This window comes from Miscanthus floridulus, chromosome 8 (genome assembly GCF_019320115.1).
Source record: "Miscanthus floridulus cultivar M001 chromosome 8, ASM1932011v1, whole genome shotgun sequence".
In the NCBI taxonomy this organism is placed as follows: Eukaryota; Viridiplantae; Streptophyta; class Magnoliopsida; order Poales; family Poaceae; genus Miscanthus; species Miscanthus floridulus.
In genome coordinates, this window is record NC_089587.1 from 9,365,692 (window position 1) to 9,387,131 (window position 21,440).

Consider the following 21,440-nt stretch of genomic DNA (forward strand, 5'->3'; position numbering starts at 1 on the left):
GCGGGAGGTCGCCCTCGGCCCTGATGTCGGGGAGTAGCCGCTGCCCCGCGCGGGGTGAGCCGCTGCACCAGTGGATGGATCCTCAAGACCCAATGTCGACTCTCTTCTCGCTCGATGATGCTACCAAGAGCATAGAGCGGGGGAGTCTCTACGAAGGGATTTCGGCGATGATGGATGTCCTGGATCAGGCCAGGGTCGTCCTGCATGACATCATCATTCCCAATGGCCGGGTATCCACCTGATCTTCCCTCTCGCTTTCATTCACTTTTGTATTTTTGACACTAGTCTTCTTTCTAGTCCCTTATTACTCATAGCCCGGAGAAGTCCTGGTTCCTCCACGAGCAAAAGGTGGAATGGGACCACCTCACCGAGGGTGCAGTAGGATGAGGAGGCCCGGCTGCGTGGAGATTTGAACGCCCAGCTTGCCGCCGCCCAGTGGCGGGAAGCTGAGGCATGTCAGGACATGGAGGCAGTCCATGGGATGTTCCAGGATCTGTCAGCGAGGGTGCAGCAGGACGAGGAGGCAGTCGCCTGGATCCGAAAGGAGTGGGATAAGTTGCTCCAGAAGGATACTGAGGCCATCTAGCGGGCCGTCGAACTCCTAGATGAGCTAGAGATAGAGCGGAATCTCAAGCTGAAAGCCGAGGATAGGTCCGTGGCACTATAGCCGAGGGTGGATCAGGATGCCGAGGTGATTGCCCGGTTGCGCAGGGAGCGAGACAAGCTGTGCCAGACTACGGAAAGACTCCGCTAGGAGCGCGTCACGGTCCACGAAGAGCGCGATCGGGCCATCTGAGAGCATGACGAGGAGCGTCAGGTGGTCAGCTCCCTCCGAGTGGATCTTGGAGCTACGGTGACCCGAAGGCTAGAGGCCGAGAGCATCTCTGCTAGGCTAGGCATGGAGCTTGTCGAGGTGCGGGGGACTCTTCAGGCCGAGAGTGACGAGCATGATCTTCTATGCGTCGCCGTCGGGGTGGTCTTCAATGACCTAGGGTGGCACGGCCGGAGGAAACCAGCTCACTTGTGGCCCATGCCATGGATATCATGGCGCGGGTGGGCTAGCTTGAGGAGAACGCCTTCCATGCTGGGGTCACCCAAGCATTTGCTGTTGCTCTCTCTCATTATGATCAAGAAGTTAACCTAGAGGTAATGAGCCTCGGCTTCGCGCTTGGCTATGAAAACTCCGAGCTAGATGAGATTGAGAAAGCGGTGACTCCCATTGCACAAAACCTGGCGAACAGGCTAAAAGGCATAGTTCTTCCTCCGAGGAAGTAGTTAGTTGAATAAGTTTGATAAACATTTATCTGTAATATGTGAACAAGTGTCGGTACTTTTGTGTCCGAAAACAGTTTTGTTTCGTAATTTTGTTTCGTTCGTTTGAGCTTACTTTCTTCCCCTTTGCAATTGAGAAAAAAGGTTTATGCGATCCGACCCTTCGGTTCGTTAAGACCATATGGCCCGAGGTGTATAAGGGGGAAATTTCTATTATGCTGGTGAGCAAAGTTACCATAGCTGTCGGGGTGTGGGCTTTTTGCAGTCTTACCGGGCATGCTTGTTTTGTTCCCACCAACCTTGTCGCTAGTCTTACCATGAGGAAAAGGTTTGATGCAATGGCTATTTCGAAAAAAGAAGGTATTCATATCTTTATCAGCCCCCGAGTGAGATCTAACCCCTTGTGGTCGCTAGGGTTGGATGTTACTGGAGACCAAAGTGAGGGCAGCGAACTTACTCTTGTATTCGCACGTACCCCTAACTTAGGATTTTAACGATCATTCTGTGACCATGCGTTTGGTCCTATTGCTCGCTCGGCCTTCCCCGAGCCCCTGCGCGTGGCGAGGATTCGGTCAAGGGTTGGCTCATTTTGTGACTGTCGCCCCATCCATAGTTTTTCGCAACTGGAGGGGTTAAGGCGGCGTCACTTGCCTCGACAGCTCGAGTGACATGCCTGATGAGCTAGCTAACGGGGATGTTCAGATGGAATCAGATCCTATGGCTTTGTGACAAGGTTGGCAAAGCCCTCGGGTGGCGTTCCGTTGCTCCTTGACATGCCTTCCAACAGATTCCCCCTCAATAGGGATTCTATGGGCTCGGCAAGAGGCTGGATTGAACTTAGAAGGTTGAGATGACCCTATCCGCCTCAATGCGGGTTGGGCAAAGGCTGCTGAGGCTCATCTGTGTTTCCTCCCCTGGCTCTTGTTTGATGTGAGGTAGCCTCGGACCCTTTGCGGGTCAGCCTTCGAACCTCGGTCTCTCGATCTTGAATCGAGCGGCTCAAGCCCCCGAGCCCCTTAGGGTCTGATAGGGGTCGGGCATGTTTTGTGTGTCGCCCCATCCTTTGTTTCCGCAACCAGAGGGGCTAAGTTGATGACACTTGCCTCGATGGCTCGAGTGTCGTGCTCAATGAGCTCGCTAACGGGTATGTTCGTGTGGAATCCGGGTCCATCATTCACTGATGGGGTCGGCAGAGCCCTCATGTGGCATTTCACTACTTCTTAACCCACCTCCCAATAGATGCCCAAGCCGTTTGGTAGGCTTAGGTGGCCCGTTGGTCTCTCCTTGATGGAGATTCTATGTGTTTGGCTCAAGGTTAGAATCGAACGAGGAAGGTCGAGATGTCCCTGTCCGCTTCTGAGCGAGGTCGGGCAAGGCCACTGGGGCTCATCATGGTTTTTGTCCCCTGGCTCTATTTGACATGAGGCGGCCTCGAGCCCTTCGCGGGCCGGCCTTCGAACCTTGGTCTTTTGCCGCTCATATCGAATAAGGTGACTGCCGCTTCGTGACGCGACACGAAGCATTGAGATGCAGCAATTGCATATGCAATGTTTGGATGATGGGATTAATGTATGATTTAATTGAAATGAAAGTGGGGGTCGGTAATGTTACCTTGGTGGCATGAGTGACGAGAAGCTCTTACTGGACATGTCCGTGCGGGGTTCAAGTCCGACGTTTGCGATGGGGCCGGCATGACCTGCATGAGCATCGCGATTTTTTGTTTCCGTCTCTCGGTGGCGATTCAAGCCATTCGATTGACTTTAAGTGACCTGACAGCTTCTTCTTTAAGGAGATTCTGCAGGTGGACCCCTCCGAACCCTTCTTGAGAAGGCGGATGCAAAAGCTTGGGGTACGAGGAACTATAAATTCGATTATGCTGGTGAACAAAAACACCATAGCCGTCGGGGCGTAGGGTCTAGCGGTTCATCCAGTTTTACTCAAAGTTTTACACACGTACCCCTTGTCTCTAGTTTTTAAACATAAGGAGGGGTCAGGCGATGAGGATGTCTAAACAAGTAGACACTCTCGACAACCCTCGAGCGATGTCCGTGCCCCTGCCGTTGATGGGGTCGAAAGCTCGGTAATGAATTTTACACGCAAAGTAAGTAAACAGAGGTGCTTATCTTTCAGCGGTCATTCGTTCGTCATTTTACCTAGGCCGTTCGATCGACCTAGGAGGCCCATTGGCCCCCCCCCTAGATGGGGGTTCCATCATCGGGTCATTCCATGGTCTTGCCTAGGGAAGCAGAGGGTCGCCTGCATGCGGGTGCACCCTAATTCTCATGCCTGACACGCGGTAGTGGTGGGCCATGCCCAGGCAATGTCCTGTTTGACCAAGCGATGTCTCGTTGATCAGAGTGTGTCCTGTCGGTCCAGGCGCGTCCCCTCAGATTCCTATCAGCATCGATTTCCCATCTACATTGAATAGGGGAAGGAAGAGAGTTTTCTGTCCCAACCTTTCGCCTTTCCTCAGCCATCGCGCCTCTTCCTTAAATAGGGAGGGGGAGGGGAGTTCTCGTCCCATTCTTTTGCCTGTTCTTGAGCCGCTACCTCTCCTCCATTCTCGCCAAGCGCATTCGTATGTCGCGGTGATTCCTAAGTGAGAGAGGGTAATACGAGGGGGAGGAGAACTCATAGGTTCATTCGTGAATCCAGAGTGTGATGTCGAGCTGGAGGTCATCCAATGTAGATGAGATGGTGTCAGCCACCTTCACCGAGAAGGGGCCACCTCCGCCGAAGGAGGAGGTGCACTAGAGGGTGCTGAGCGTCGTCGGTTTCGCCGTCGTTCGTGGCGGCCTTTCTTCGACGGGAAACGCCCCCCACGTAGACGCCGTTGTTAGGGTTGTAGCTAATCACGATGGCATAGTCCCTGGATGCCCTGGCATAGGTGCCATTGTTAGGGTTGCGGCTGATCATGATGGCGCAGTCCCAGGACGCCCCGGTGGAGGCACCAAAATCGCTGGCGTGGTGCTCGATGTTGTAGATGACGGTGCCCTCGAGGATCCCACGGAGCGGTAGGATGTCACCGATGGAGAGCGTGGCACGGCGACTGTAGTAGTACTCATAGTAGAACTAGTCATAAACTGTAATTGAATAAGTTTGTTGGGGGAGCCCCCGAGTGAACAGTTTTTGTATTTATGAATACATCAGTCCTTTTCGTGATGAAATAACTTTGTAAGCGATGAATTTGTGCGAAAAATGAATAAGTTTTCAACTTTCGTTGCGGCAAACAGCTTTTCTCCCTCTTTTTGTAAAAGAGGTTTGGTGCCTTCCGACCCTTCTCATAGTTAAGGTCACAAAAAACTTGCAGTGCGGGCGAGCCGATTCTAATCATGATGGTGAGCAAGGAGGCCGTAGCTGCTGGGGCATGGGTTTCCCGTAGTCCTACCAGTTATACTCAGATTTTGTTCCCGAAATCCTAGCACTCATGACTTGCCATGAGAAAAGAGAGAAAACACAAAGAATGTTTGCAAGATAACAGAGAGAGTGTTTGTAAGGTAAGCATACTTGTATCAGCCCCCGAGTGAGGTCTGACCCTTCGCTCTTTGCAGGGGTTAGATGTCACTAAAGTTCGGGGATTTTTTAAGACAAAAACTGATAAGAAAAGGTATGTGTTTATTTAAGGGTAAAAACGACGTAGCTGCTCAATGTTCCAAGCGTTGGTGAAGACCTCGCCGTCGATGGTTTTCAACTTGTAGGTGCCTGGCCGGAGTACCTCTGCGATGATGTATGGTCCCTCCTAGGGTGGGGAGAGCTTATGACGGTCCTTGTTGCTCTACATGAGATGGAGAACCAGGTCCCTGACGCTATAGGCTTGGTCCTGCACCCGTCGGCTATGGTACCGACGCAGCGTCTGCTGGTAGTTGGCTGAACAGAGGAGGGCGATGTCACGAGCTTCATCCAGCTAGTCCATGGCGTCTTTGTGGGATGCCTCAGCTCCCTATTCGTCGTATGCTCTGATTCTTAGTACTCCATAGTCGAGGTCGGTTGGGAGGACGGCCTCGGAACTATAGACCATGAAGAAAGGCGTGTTGCCGGTGGCCCGGCTGGGAGTCGTGCTCAGGCTCCAGAGCACCGTAGGGAGCTCGGTGACCCAGTGTGAGCTGAACTTGTTTAGCCGGTTGAAGATCCTAGGCTTGAGGCCCTATAGGAGCATGCTGTTTGCGTGCTCAACCTGCCCGTTCGTTCAGGGGTGCACGGCAGTGGCCCAATCGACCTAGATGTGTTGTTCATCGCAGAATCAAATGAATTTCTTGCCGGTGAACTATGTGCCGTTGTCCGTGATGATGGAGTTCGGTACTCCAAAATGATGCATGATGTCGAGGAAGAACAGCATGGCTTGCTCAGACTTGATTACGGAGATCAGCCGAGCTTTGATCCATTTTGTGAACTTGTCTATGGTGACAAGCAAGTGGGTGTAGCCCCTAGGCACCTTTTTGAGAGGTCCAACCAGATCAAGCCCCCAGACCATGAAGGGCCATGTGTTGGCGATCATCTAGAGTGCCTGGGCCAGGAGGTGCGTCTGTCGAGCATAGTACTAGCACCCTTCGCAGGTGCGTACAATCTGCTTGGTGTTGGCTACTACAGTGGGCTAGTAGAAGCCCTATCGAAATGCGTTCCCAACCGAGGTTCTAAGTGTGGCGTGGTGACCGTAGACCCCACCGTGGATATCGCTCATCAGAAGCTTCCCCTGTTCAACGGGGATATAGAGCTGTAAGATCCCGGTGTGGCTTCATTTGTAGAGTTTGCCCTCTACAAGAACAAAGGACTTGGCATGACAGGCGAGCCGTCGAGCCTCTGTCTTGCCCGTTGGCAGCATGTCATGGAGGAGGTAGTTGAGGTAGAGCATTCTCCAATCATCCAGAGGGTCGGGCTCTGTTGCTGGATCCTCCTCAAGCTCCATGACCTCGGGGCCGGATGTAGCCATCGGCTGGTTAGCCCCCAGGGTTGGATCAGGCGGGCCATCGTCGGCTCGTTCTGACCCTTCGTAGCATACCGAGGGCTTATGTTGGTCGCTGGCGAAGACACCCATTGGCATTGGCTCTCGACTGAATGCCACTTTTGCAAGCGCATCGGCCGCCTCGTTGAGGTGCCTTAGGATGTGATTGAGTTCGAGGCTGTCGAACTTGTCCTCCAGCCATCAAACCTCTTGGCAGTACATAGCCATCTTGGCATCGTGGCAGCTTGACTCCTTCATGACTTGGTTGACGACCACCTAAGAGTCACCCCGAATGTTGAGGCGTCGGATGCCCAACTCGATGGCGATGCATAGGCCATTGATGAGCGCTTCATACTCGACCACATTATTTGATGAGGGAAAATGGAGACAAACCATGTACCTCATGCGGACCCCGAGGGGTAATACAAAGACCAGCCCCACGCCGACGCCCTTCTTCATCAGTGATTCGTCAAAGTACATCGTCCAGTACTCTTGATCGACGATCGTCGGTGGTGTTTGGACCTCGGTCCATTCCACGAGGAAGTCAGCCAACACCTAGGGCTTGATCGCCGTTCAAGAGGCATATGTGATGCCTTGATCCATCAACTCGAGTGCCCACTTCATGGTTCTTCCCATGGCATCCTGGCTCTGGATGACCTCATCGAGGGGGAACGACGTCACAACCGTCACGGTGTATGATTCGAAGTAGTGGCGTAGCTTCCTCTTGGTGATGAGGACGGTATACAGGAGCTTCTGGATTTGGGAGTAGCGAGTCTTGGAGTCAGATAGTACCTCGCTGATGAAGTACACATGTGAAAGATCCTAATGGCTAGAGGGGGGGTGAATAGCCTAATAAAAATTTCTACAACAACACTTAGCAAACCGGTTAGACAATTATGAGGCGAAGCAAGTGTTGCGCTAGCCTACTAAAATTGCAAGCCACCTACCACAATTCTAGTTTATATAGTTTCTATCCACACAATAGCTATGTCACTACACTAAGTTAGTGTGCTCTCAAAGGCTAACTGAAGAGCCACACTAACCAAACTAACAAGCTCTCACAACTAGCTACACTAAAGAGCTTGACAACTAGTTTGCGGTAATGTAAAGAGAGTGAGCAATTTGTTTATACCGCCGTGTCGAGGAAGGAGCCAATCAATCACAAGAATGAATACCAATGAAGACCAATCACCTCGGAATCAAATGATGAACATAATGATTTTTTACCGCGGTTGACTTGCTTGCCGGCAAGCTACTCCTCGTTATGGCGATTCACTCACTTGGAGGTTCACGCGCTAATTGGCATCACACGCCAAACCCTCAATAGGGTGTCGCACAACCAACATAAGATGAGGATCACACAAGCCACGAGCAATCCACTAGAGTACTTTTTGGCCCTCCACTGGGGAAAGGTCAAGAACCCCTCACAATCACCACGATAGGAGCCGGAGACAATCACTAACCTTCACTCGACGATCCTCGCTGCTCCAAGCCATCTAGGTGGCAGCAACCACCAAGAGTAACAAGCGAATCCCACAGCAAAACATGAACACCAAGTGCCTCTAGATGCAAACACTCAAGCAATGCACTTGGATTCACTCCCAATCTCATAAAGATGATGAATCTATGATGGGTGCGTCCGGTCGTTTCCAGTAAGCATCCAAAGACGACTTTTCACGACCGGACGCATCCTGTCATGCTCGACCGGACTCTCCTAGCATCCGGTCACACGATGACTCTTCTATGCGCTGCCACATCAGTAGGACCGGACGCACCCTGTCAGCGTCCGGTCACTAAGTGACCCAGCATCCGGTCAAAGACCGACGCCAGCGTCTTCATGCTCCACCTGACCGGACGTGTCGGTTCTACTAAAACCAGCGCCCGGTCACTTACAGTGACCTCCGTCTTTTCTATCTAGGGTGCCGGTGGCATCATCGGACTATCTGTACTCTACAAGCGGACACTCTACCAGTGAAGTTCCTTACCCTTGCTCAAATATGCCAACCACCAAGTGTATCAGCTTGTGCACATGTGTTAGCATATTTTCACAAACATTTTCAAGGGTGTTAGCACTCCACTAGATCCTAAATGCATATGCAATGAGTTAGAGTGTCTAGTGGCACTTTGATAACCGCATTCTGATACGAGTTTCACTCCTCTTGATAGTATGGCTATCGATCCTAAATGTGATTACACCCGCTAAGTGTCACGATCACCAAAACAAAATGGCTCCTACCATTTATACCTTTGCCTTGAGCCTTTTGTTTTTCTCTTTCTTCTTTTCAAGTCCAAGCACTTGATCATCACCATGGCATCACCATCATCATGTCATGATCTTCATTTGCTTCACCACTTGGAATGTGCTACCTATTTTATGATCACTTGATAAACTAGGTTAGCACTTAGGGTTTCATCAATTCACCAAAACCAAACTAGAGCTTTCAATCTCCCCTTTTTGGTAATTGATGACAACCCTTTCATAAAGATATGAATTGAAATTCATTTGAATCCATGTTGCTTGTCCAAGCATATTTACCATGTGTAAAGGATATGGACAAGTTTCATGAACTCCATATGGTAGCGATTGCTCCCCCTACATATGTGCTAAGAGTTTGGATTGTAGCTTACACATATGATTAGATAGGAAATATAGGAGACAATGTCTAGCAAATGATGCTAAGGTATAAAAGATGGACCTTTGAAGCGTGATACCAATCGGAGTGCACCATAGTTAGCTAGATACCACTTGAAAAATACTTTGAAAGGATAGCTAGACACCACTTGTAAAAACTTTGTAAAAGATACTACTTGAAAATCTATTTGGAATAGATATCACTTGGTAATACTTGGAAATGATACCACTTGTGAATAAACCTATGCATGCTAGTTTTTCATTTCATCATTTCAAGTTTACAACTATCATTTATCACACAATCATGGATATTTAAAATAAAACTTGTTCTATGCAAGCAAACATATGAAATGTACATTCAAATGCACCATACAAGTTTATGAGCTTGCTCCCCCTACTTGTGTGCTTAAGATTTTAATTGATCCTTATTTTAATTGATCCCTATCCTTTGTCATATCTCTTCCTTATTTCACGTTCTCCCCCTATCACTTATATCTTATATCTTTATTTTAATTTCTCTTCTTGTGAACCCTTGGTTTCACCAAATTCAACATCATGAACTTCCTCAAGAGTAGCACTATCCAAATTCCAAACTCTATATGCTTTGCTTGTAGTGGAATAACGAAGTAGGAATCCTTTATCACATTTCTTGTCAAACTTGCCCAATTAGTGCCTTTCTTCAAGATATAGCGTTTGCAACCAAAGACCCGAAAATATGCAATGTTGAGCTTTCTACCATTCAAGAGCTCATATGGTGTCTTCTCTTACAATGGGTGACAATAGAGGCGGTTGCTACAATAGCAAGCCGTGTTGATAGCTTCGGCCCAAAAAGATTGACTTACATTGTATTCACTAAGCATAGATCTTGCCATATCATTGAGTGTTTTATTCTTCCTCTCAACAAGGCCATTTGATTGTGGAGTGTACTTGGCCTAGAATTGATGTCTAATTCCAAATTCATCACACAACTCATCAATTCTAGTGTTCTTGAACTCACTACTATTGTCACTTCTAACTCTCTTGATGGTTGTTTCAAACTCATTGTGATTGCTCTTGACAAATGATTTGAATGTTGCAAACACATCACTTTTGTCCACTAGAAAGAATACCCAAGTGTATCTAGTATAATCATCCACTATCACAAAGCCATATTTGTTAACACCAATGCTAGTGTATTATGTTGGCCCAAACAAGTCCATATGCAATAACTCAAATGCTTTATTAGTGCTCATCGTGCTTTTCTTAGGATAGGTGTTTCCAACTTGTTTGTCGGCTTGACAAGAGCTACAAAGCTTATCCTTCTCAAACACAACATCTTTCAAGCCTCTAACCGAGTCATGCTTAACCAATCTATTCAATTGTTTCATTCCAACATAACCAAGCCTTCTATGCCATAACCAACCCATGCTAGACTTAGTGAACAAACATGTAGATAATTTAGCTTCACTAGCATTGAAATTAACCAAGTATAGATTCTTATATCTAAAGCCTTTGAAGATCAAGTTAGAGCCATCTACACTTATGATCTCTATATCATCTACCCCAAATATGCATTTGAATCCAAGATCACACAATTGAGCCATGGATAGCAAATTGAAGTTCAAGCTCTCTACTAGCAACACATTGGATATGCTCATGTCATTAGATATTGCAATCTTACCAAGTCCTTTGACCTTGCCTTTGCCATTGTCACCAAATGTGATACTATCATAACCATCATTGCCATTTGTGTTGATTGAGTTAAACATTCTTGCATCACTGGTCATGTGTTGAGTACACCCACTATCAAGAACCCAATGCCTTCCTCTGGCTTTGTAATTGACCTACAAAAGAAGATCAATTCTTTTTAGGTACCCAAACTTACTAGGGTCTTTGAAGGTTAGTTACTAAGCTCTTTGGTACCCAAATGGCTTTCTTCTTTGAGCCCATCCATGGTTTACCAATGAACTTAACCTTTACACCATTTGCACCCTTGGTAAGCACATAGAAAGAATCAAGCTTAATGGAGGATACATTAGCTTGTGACTTCTTGTTCATGCACTTTTGCTCTATATGACCAACTTGCTTGCAACTCGTGCAAAACCGACTATTATTCTTCACAAAACTAGTCTTGTGAGGAGCAAAGGCCGCCTTGCCTTTTTTAGGGGTATAGCCCAATCCCTCTTTGTAGAGAGATGCTCTTTGGCTACCCAAGCACATAAGCAAGCGGTCATCACCACCATAGACCTTTGCTAAGGTGTGAGTGAGCTTATTGACCTCCTTGAGGTTTTCATTCTCAACCATTAGTGAGGCATCACAAGTGAGACCATCACTACTAGATGAGGTGGAAGTAGAAGTACTATAAGAAGGGTTAGCAGGAGCAAGAATGATAGGCATAGATAATGATTCATCAATTATATCACAAGTTAAGCCTACATTGCAAGTTTCAACATGCTTCTTTTTATTTTGCTCATCAAGCAAAGAGGAATGAGCCTTTTCAAGCTTTTTGTGAGTCTTGCTAAGCTTCTCATGGGCTTCCTCTAGCCTCTCATGAGATGCATTGAGCTCATCAAAGGCTTGCTTAAGGGCTTTTAGTTTCTTATGCAAGCTTTTGCATTCCCTTCTCTTGATGTCAAAGTGTTCTTTAGCATCTTCTAGCATGTCAAATAGTTCATCCTTAGTAGGTTCATCATCATCACTATCACTTTCATTTTCTTTTTCATTATCATGTTCCTCATCACTTCCATCATCACAAGTTTGTACCTTAGTGGCCTTAGCCATGAAGCATGATGGAGTGTCGAAGAGAGAAGGCTTCTCATTGATAGCAATGCTTGTAAGTGCCTTCTTCTTGGTGGTCTTGTCATCATCACTATCATCATCATCACTTGAGGAAGCATCACTATCCCAAGTGACCACATATGAACCACCCTTCTTCTTCTTGAAGGTCATCTTGTCCTTCTTCTCTTTCTTTTCCTTCTTGTCCTTCTTCTTGTTCTTCTTGTTGTCATCATCATTGTCGCTATTGTATGGATATTGAGCAACAAAATGATCTTTGCTTCCACATTTGAAGCACCTTCTTGACTCTTCCTTGTTCTTGGATGAAGATTTCTTTCTTCTAGCATGGTACCCTTTCTTCATCATGAACTTGCCAAATTTCTTGACAAAGAGAGCCATCTTCGCATCATCATCATCATCCCATGAACCATTATCTTCACTTGATGTATCTAGCTTTGCCTTGCCCTTGGATGATGTGGCCTTGAAGCCACACTCTTCTTCTTCTCATCTTTCTTCTCCTTCTTTTCTTCCTTCTCATCATCATCTCTATATGTATCATCGGTCATTATATCTCCCAACACTTGGTTTGGTGTCATGATGTCCAAACCACTCCTCACTAGAATAGTGACCAATGTGTCAAATCTTGAAGGCAAGCATCTCAAGAACTTGTGGGAGAAGTCCTTGTCCTTCACCTCTTCTTCAAGTGCATTGAGATAATTGACAAGCACTTGAAGCCTATGGAACATCTTCGGCACACTCTCATCCTACTTCATCTTGAAGCTTACAAACTTTTCTTTGAGAATGTATGCCTTTGCACCCTTCATGGCTTGAGTGCCTTCAAAAGATTCTTCCAACTTCTTCCAAGCCTCATGAGCCATCTCAATATTCTTGATTTGCTCAAATGTTCTCTCATCAATTGCATCATGAATGGCACTTAGAGCAATGTCATTGTTTTGGAGAAGCACTTCTTCGGCCGCGGTGGGATTCTCTGGATCCTCAATCTCAATTTTGGTTTCTACCACCTTCCACACTATTCTATTGATTGACTTGATATGTGTGGTCATCTTTGATTTCCAATATGGATAATTTATGCCATTAAATTGGGGTGGATTCTTGGTGTTGTTGATTTGAGCCATTTTTTACACTGAAGGTTGTTAAGCCTCAAATCACGGTGACCTTGGCTCCGATACTACTTGAAAGGTCCTAATGGCTAGAGGGGGGGGTTGAATAGCCTAATAAAAATTTCTACAACAACACTTAGCAAACCGGTTAGACAATTATGAGGCAATACAAGTGTTGCGCTAGCCTACTAAAATTGCAAGCCACCTACCACAATTCTAGTTTATATAGTTTCTATTCACACAATAGCTATGTCACTACACTAAGTTAGTGTGCTCTCAAAGGCTAACTAAAGAGCCACACTAACCAAACTAACAAGCTCTCATAACTAGCTACACTAAAGAGCTTGACAACTAGTTTGCGGTAATGTAAAGAGAGTGAGCAATTTGTTTATACCGCCGTGTCGAGGAAGGAGCCAATCAATCATAAGAATGAATACCAATGAAGACCAATCACCTCGGAATCAAATGATGAACATAATGTTTTTTACCAAGGTTCACTTGCTTGCCGACAAGCTACTCCTCGTTGTGGGGATTCACTCACTTGGAGGTTCACGCGCTAATTGGCATCACACGCCAAACCCTCAATAGGGTGCCACACAACCAACACAAGATGAGGATCACATAAGCCATGAGCAATCCATGAGAGTACCTTTTGGCCCTCCACCGAGGAAAGGTCAAGAACCCCTCACAATCTCCACGATCGGAGCCGGAGACAATCACCAACCTCCGCTCGACGATCCTCGCTGCTCCAAGCCATCTAGGTGGCAACAACCACCAAGAGTAATAAGCGAATCCCGCAGCGAAACACGAACACCAAGTGCCTCTAGATGCAAACACTCAAGCAATGCACTTGGATTCACTCCCAATCTCACAAAGATGATGAATCTATGATGGAGATGAGTGGGATGGCTTTGGCTAAGCTCACAAGGTTGCTATGTCAATGCAAATGGCCAAGAGAGTGAGCTTGAGCCAGCCATGGGGCTTAAATAGAAGCTCCCATAAAATAGAGCCGTGTACCCCTTCACTAGGCACAACGTGGGGTGACCGGATGCTCCGGTCATGCGACGCATGCCACGTGTCCCCTCTCTTCAAATGTTGATCGCCTGATCTCAACGGTCAAGTGATGACCGGACGTAGCAGCTCAAAGTGACCGGACATCCCCAGCATCCGGTCGTTCCCAGTAAGCATCCAGAGAGACTTTTCACGACCGGACATGTCTGGTCATGCTCGACCGGACTCTCCCAGCGTCTGGTCACACGGTGACTCTTCTGTGCGCTGCCACGTCAGTTGGACCGGATGCACCCTGTTAGCGTCCGGTCACTAAGTGACCCAGCATCCGGTCGAAGACCGACGCCAGCGTCTTCATGCTCCACCTGACCGGACGCGCCGGTCCTACTGAAACTAGTGTTCGGTCACTTACAGTGACCTCCGTCTTTTTCGTCTAGGGCGTCGGTGGCACCGTCGGACTATCCACACTCTACGGGCAGACACTCTATCGGTGAAGTTCCTTACCCTTGCTCAAATGTGCCAACCACCAAGTGTATCACCTTGTGCACATGTGTTAGCATATTTTCACAAACATTTTCAAGGGTGTTAGCACTCCACTAGATCCTCAATGCATATGCAATGAGTTAGAGCATCTAGTGGCACTTTGATAACCACATTCCAATACGAGTTTCACCCCTCTTAATAGTACGGCTATCGATTCTAAATGTGATCACACTTGCTAAGTGTCTCGATCACCAAAACAAAATGGCTCCTACCATTTATACCTTTGCCTTGAGCTTTTTGTTTTTCTCTTTCTTCTTTTCAAGTCCAAGCACTTGATCATCACCATGGCATCACCATCATCATGTCATGATCTTCATTTGCTTCACCACTTAGAATGTGCTACCTATTTTATGATCACTTGATAAACTAGGTTAGCACTTAGGGTTTCATCAATTCACCAAAACCAAACTAGAGCTTTCAACAGGGTGCTGCACCTTGAGGGCGTGCCCCTCTTCCTCCCGCTCTACTACCAGGGTGGCGCTGACCACCTGCGTGGTGGCCGCTATGTATAGCAGGAGGGATTCTCTGTCGCTTGCAGGAACTAGGATCGAGGGCCTTGTTAGAAGTAGTTTGACCATGTCAAGTGCCTCCTGGGCCTCGGGTGTCCACTCGAAGTGGTTGGCTTTCTTCAGGAGTCGATAAAGGGGGAGACCTCATTTGTTGAGGCATGAGATCAATCGACTGAGGGCAGCGAGGCAACCTATGATTCGCTGAACCCCTTTTATGTTCTGAATCGGGCCCATCCTTGTGATGGCTGAAATCATCTCCGGGTTGGCTTCAATGCCACGCTCGGAGATGATGAAGCCGAGCAGCATGCCCCTTGTGACCCCCAAAAACACACTTCTCAGGATTGAGTTTGATGCCATTTGCCTAGAGTTTCGCAAAGGTTTGCTCAAGATCAGCAACGAGGTGGTCAGCCCGTTTGGACTTAACCACGATGTCATCAACGTAGGCCTCAATAGTCCGCCCGATGAGGTCCCCAAAGCATTTGAGCATACAGCGCTGGTACATAGCCCCAGCGTTCTTCAGTCCAAACGGCATTGAAACATAGCAGAACAATCCAAAGGGGGTGATGAAAGACATCGCGAGCTGGTCGGACTCTTTCATCGCGATTTGATGGCAGCCGGAGTACGCATTAAGGCAGCAGAGGGTTTCGCACCCCGAGGTAGAGTCGACTATTTGGTCTATGCATAGCAAAGGAAATAGATCCTTTGGGCATGCTTTGTTGAGGCCCGTATAGTCAACAAACATCCTCCATTTCCTGCTCTTCTTTCGTACAAGAACGGGATTAGCTAACCACTCTGGGTGGTGTACTTCCTTGATGAATCCAGCGACCAACAGTTTTGCTATCTCTTCACCGATGGCCCTACGTTTTTCCTCATCGAAGCGATGCAGGCGTTGCTTCACCGGCTTGGAGCCTAGATGGATTTTCAAGGTATGCTCGGTGACCTCCCTCGAAATGCCAGGCATATCCGAGGGTTTCCATGCAAAGATGTCTTTGTTGCCACGGAGGAAGTCGATGAGCGCGCTTTCCTATTCAGAGGAAAGTGTGGTACCAATGCGTACCATTTTACCCTTGGAGCTGCTGGGATCTATGAGGACCCCCTTGGAGCCTTCTGCTGATTCAAATGACCCGGTTGATTTCTTCACGTCGGGCGCTTCTTCGGCGACCTCCTCCTTGAGGGCGGTGAGTTCCCCAAAGGCGATGATTGCTGTGGCATGGCCACAGCACTCAACCTCGCACTCGTAGGCTGCTGGAAGGAGGTGCCGACGGTGATGACCCCATGGGGGCCTGACATCTTTAGCTTGAGGTATGTGTAGTTGGGGAAGGCCATGAACTTTGCATAGCATGGTCGACCTAGGATGGCGTGGAAGGTTCCAGGGAACCCAACCACCTCGAAGGTGAGGGTCTCAGTCCTATAATTGAACTGATCCCCAAAGGTAACGGGCAGATCGATCTGCCCGAGTGGCATGGCCTGCTTCTCGGGCAATATGCCATGGAAAGGCGCTCGGGTTGGGCGGAGGCGTGTCCGGTCGATGCCCATCACGTCGAGCGTCTTGGTGTACATGATGTTGAGGCCGCTGCCTCCATCCATCAGTACTTTGGTGAGTCTCTTTGGGCCAACGATCGGGTCGACCACAAGTGGATATCTCCCTAGGTGCGGGACGGTGTTCGGATGGTTGGTCCGATCGAAGGTTATGGTGGATTCCGACCACCGGAGGAAGGGAGGTGTGGTCGGTTGGGCCGTGTAGACTTTGCGGCGTGCGACCTTCTAACGGCGTTTAGAGTCGTAGGCCGTTGAGCCTCCAAAGATCATAAGGCAGTCGTTCGGCATTGGAAATCGTCATCCTTCTCCTCAGCGTCGTCTGTAGTGGGGGCAGGTTCCATCCCCTGCTCCCCTTTATTGGAGCTTCTGGACAAGAACTTCCGCATGAGGTGGCAGTCCTTGAGCAGATGCTTTACGGGAAAGGTGTGGTTTAGGCACGGCCCCTCGAGTAATTTTTTGAAGTGGTTCAGAATGCCCTCCGTGGGCTTATGACCACCCTTACGGTTAGCAGCGGCCACGAGCGAGTCCCCGCGCCGTTGCTTCTCGTTCTTCCTTTTGGCAGAATGATTAGAGGTGCCTTCACCGGCACCCTCGCCCCGTCTTGCCTTGCCCTCAAGGTGATCGAAGATTGCTCCGACCACCTCTTCTCCTGAGGCATGGCTGGTGGCGATGTCCAGGAGTTCCTTGGTGGTTCGCAGGCCCTTGCATCCCAGCTTATGAACCAAGGACTCGTAGGTCATCCTGGATAGGAAGGCTCCTATCACGTCGGCATCGGCGACGTTAGGGAGTTCATTGCACTGCTGGGGGAAGCGCCGTATGTACTCATGGATGGTCCCACCGGCCTTCTGACAGCAGTTCTTGAGGTCCCATGGGTTCCTAGGGTGCTTGTACATGCCCTGGAAGTTTCCCACAAAGATCTCCTTCAGATCTGCCCAACTCTGATTGCGCTGGACGACAGGTGTGCCAACCACGCTCGTGCCGAATCGGCCAAGAACAGTGGAAGGTTGCGGATAATGAAGTCATCATTATCCGCACCACCGGCTTGACAGGCAAGCCGATAGTCTTCAAGCCAAAGTTTGAGGTTTGTCTCCCTAGAGTATTTAGGGATATTGGTAGGTGGTCGATACCTTGACGGGAATATAGTGTTGAGGATGTGCCGGCTGAAGGCCTGAGGCCCTGGCAGGCCAGGGCTCAGGCTCTGGTCCTCGCCGCTGTCGTAGCGTCCGCCACATCAAGGATGATAGCCATGGTGGGCTCCTTCCCTTGGGTCACTGTTGGTGCGTCTATGGGCGTCGATGGTGCTACGTGTCACCCTGGGCATTCGATCAAACTGAACTGATCGGTTCGGTTCCTCGGTCATTCGGTCAGTTCGGTCATTAGAAACCTGGGACCGATCGGTCTTTGCAAAAAACGAAGACCGAGGAAGTTCGGTCTCGGTTAGTTTGGTTCGGTCTCGGTCACGACCGAACTAACCAGACCTGAGTAGCAGCCACAAACAATAGCAGAATCTATAGCAATTTTCAACAGCATGCTTGCTATTTGAAGGCAAAAAAATAACAACACAATATATAAAACAAACCACACATTATTATGACAAGTTCTAGCACACAACTTTCTCAGTTCTCACAAATCACAATCACACATAATGACATTACGAACGAAGTCTACAAAACTACGGTCAGTTCGGTCACTTCGGTTAACCGACACATATGATCGAACTTCTATCAGTTACTTCGGTTAGTTGGGAGCCAGGACCGAACTCATGACCGAACTTTTCGGTCTCGGTCTTTTCGGTCTCGGTCTCGGTCTTTTCGGTTCGGTCTTTGGTCTTCGGTTAATTATGCCCAGAGTGAGCTACGTGCGTCGTGGTTACGTCTGAGACGTTGATGTAACTGGGCCGCAGCGCGCTGCCTGGCGCCATGTGGTGCTTGATGGACTGATGTGTCCCAGGCGGGATGCACCGAGGGCGTGCACTGGCTGGTGTCGGGCTTGCATCGCCGAGACAACGAGCTCTCCGCCTGCTGCGCCGCCGCACACTCAAGCAATGTGTGAATTTTGTGGTGGGCCCAACGATCCTCGGGCGTTGTGGCCTCTAGAAGGCCATGGAGTAAGGCCATTGCGGTGGCGATGTTCTGGCTTGCCCGAACGAAGTGAGGAAGGGTTTCATCGTTGGCGATGATCCTTCGGTTCACATCACGGGGCACGACGCGTGCGCACCCACCGTTTCCGCGGCGTTCAATCTCCTGATCGACCTTCGTGTACTCCCGAACAAGCTATTGTCCGGCTTCGTCTATCTTCTGCTTTTAGGCTCTCAGCTGCTCCACCCCTACGTGAGGTGGGCGGCTGTCCCTGCTTCGGTTCTGCCGCTGAGGTTGCCTACCGGGGTAGTCTCATCCGTGGAGACGCTTTCGTCGTGTCCCTCGGGGGTTTCTGCCATGAAACATTCCCGGGAGGGGTGATGGCTCCCCTGCTGGAGTTAGAGCCAGAGTCCGACCTCGGCTCCTCCGTGAGGAGGCCGTGGAGGGATTCCGTGATGCTTTCGATCATCCCCACGAACTCGTTGTTCGTGGGAGATGGGATCGTGCGCTGTGCAACAAGGTGGCATACGGTTGCCGTGGCGTTACGGAGACCGAACAGAAGCGCCATCGAGGCACTCCGTGCGGAGTGTTTTAGAGAGAGGGTGAGGTGGCATGGGTCCTCCCTAGACGGCTGGGGTCTGAGGGAGATGCTGGGCTGGCGCTCAAGCCTCCTATAGTTGAAGCCAATGGAGGCGAGCGATTGGATGGCGACGTGGGCCAACGCCAACTCTCCTCCCACCGTGATGATGAAGTCTAGGTCACCGAAACGCACGTGTGCGCTCAGGACCTAGCTGATTGCGTGGCTAGCCATCCAAGGCCTGATTTGGAATGCGCAAAGGCCCCTACCTGGTGCGCCAACTGTCGGTGTTTCGAACAAACACTGGCTAGTAAATTTATAATTGTTGCGCGTTAGGCTCGGATGGTGTACTAAAGGACACAAGGTTTATACTGGTTCAAGCAGAATGTCCCTACGTCCAGTCTGCTGCTGCTCGTGTTATTAGTACCGAAAAAAGTTCATAGTAGGGGGTACAAACGGTCAAGAGAGGGACTAGTCCCAAGTCTCTGATGGAAAGGTCTAAAGGACGCCAAGAGCTCGGTTGCTGCTTGACTATGTGTTGTGTGTGGAATTGATCTGTCGTCTTCTATAGGAAATTGATCGGGGGCCCTTAGTGGGGTGCCCTGCCCTCCCTTTTATAAACCAAGGGGGGAGCAGGGGTTACAGATGGGAGAAAGAGGAAAAACCAAAGGTAAAGAAGGTCCTTCGAGGGAGCCGGGTCTTTCTTTTCCCCTGTGCCTACCCTGCTAACATGGCAGACCGTGTCAGGAATGGCGTGTTTGCTGATCCTTATAGGGCCATGCCCTGGCCTCTTTCAGCAAGTGGGTGCGTCCCATCCTACACCGGTGGACGGTGTGGCGTGCCAGAGAGCCGAGCCGTGACCCTTCGGGGAGTAGACGGGGAATTGACCATATGTCTGTCACTGTAGATGATGTGAGTTCTATCTTGGATCTTAGTGGTTGTCGTATGCTCGTGTTAGTATCCGCGTCCGAGGGCTGATGGTGGTGCCTACAACACTGTGGGACAAAAGTCAGCGTCTACAACACTATTCGGGCTCTATCAGGCCGGAAAGGGCCTAAAGCGCCTGTCCGGTCGTATCCTGACAGTACCTTCCTACAGACATGAAGGGCATGGCCCTCGGTACTGCGGTTGACTCGAATGTCATGTCGTACCCTATGCTCGTCTTTATGAAGGAGCAAGATGTGGTCGTCGGGCAAGGCGGAGCCAGCCCTCAGACATCGGGCGAGGCGGAGCCTGCCCTCGGATTTCGGGCAAGGCAGAGTCTACCCTCAGATGTCGGGCGAGGCAGAGCCTACCCTCAGACGTCGGGTGAGGCGGAACTAGCCTTCAGCCATTTGTCGAGGCAGAGTCTGCCCTTAGACATCGGGCGAGGCAGAGCCTGCCCTCGGACGTCGGGCGAGGCGGACCTACCCCTCAGCCATCGGACGAGACGGAGTCTTAGCCCTTGGGGGTCGGGCAAGGTGGAACCGGTCTTCCATCGTTTGACCAAGAAGTGTAGTAGCGCTCTTGTCAGACCGGAAGCGTTAACGTTTAGTGGTTATTAATTCCACCTCATTGGGTACCCCGGTATTAGGTCCCCGACACCACTTGTTCATCTCGTTATTAGCTCGACAAGCATAAATGTCACTGCTTGATGATGAGCACAAACTTGTTCACCCCATTATTAATTGCTTGACGGGAGACTAGCGGCCTGGGCGTGGGGCGCCTGTTGCATGCTGGCCGTGGTCGGCCAGGTGGCCACAGAGGAGGAGGGGGAAGGTAGCCGACTAGCCTAGCGAGGACGTGGGAGCGACCTAGCCCTAGTGGGCAGCAATGGGGAGGGCTGAGGGTGGGAGGCCTCCAGGGGTAGCCACAAGGAGGAGGGTAGGGCGAGCGCCGGACACTGTGCAGAGTCAGGAGAGAGGCGCGGGCGAGGCTAGTGCGTGGTGGGATGGTGGTTAGGTTTAGGGAGGGGTTGTGAGTTGGGTTGTAGATGAGGGGTGTTGGGATGGATCTGAAGACCTACTCCTAATGCCCACGACCGGGTCTACAACCTCGACGGCCCTACCCCCTCAATGAGTCCTACATAGGTGCCTTAAAATAGGTTCCCTTCCTATCCATGGTTCATACATGGTCTTAGGAACTGCCTTACTATGAACTCTATCTAGCAAGTACACGAGGATCCTTAATGCGTGCATCCACAAAGGCAAAGGTACATCAAAATAACTTCACATATTCCTAACCGTTCCATGAGTGCGCTTGTGTCTTACATCCACCTCGTTTTGATGAGGTGTTTTAGGCACAATAAACGCACAAATGCCATGACTGTGAAGTAACTTTGCGAATGGATCTGGACATTGACCATTTTCATCATGCTTTCCAAACTATTCACCCCTCTATCAGATTTCACCACCTTAACTTTCCTCTCAAGTTGCCTTTCCACCCATTGACAAAACACGTCTAGGATGCTTGCAGCTAAGTATTGATAA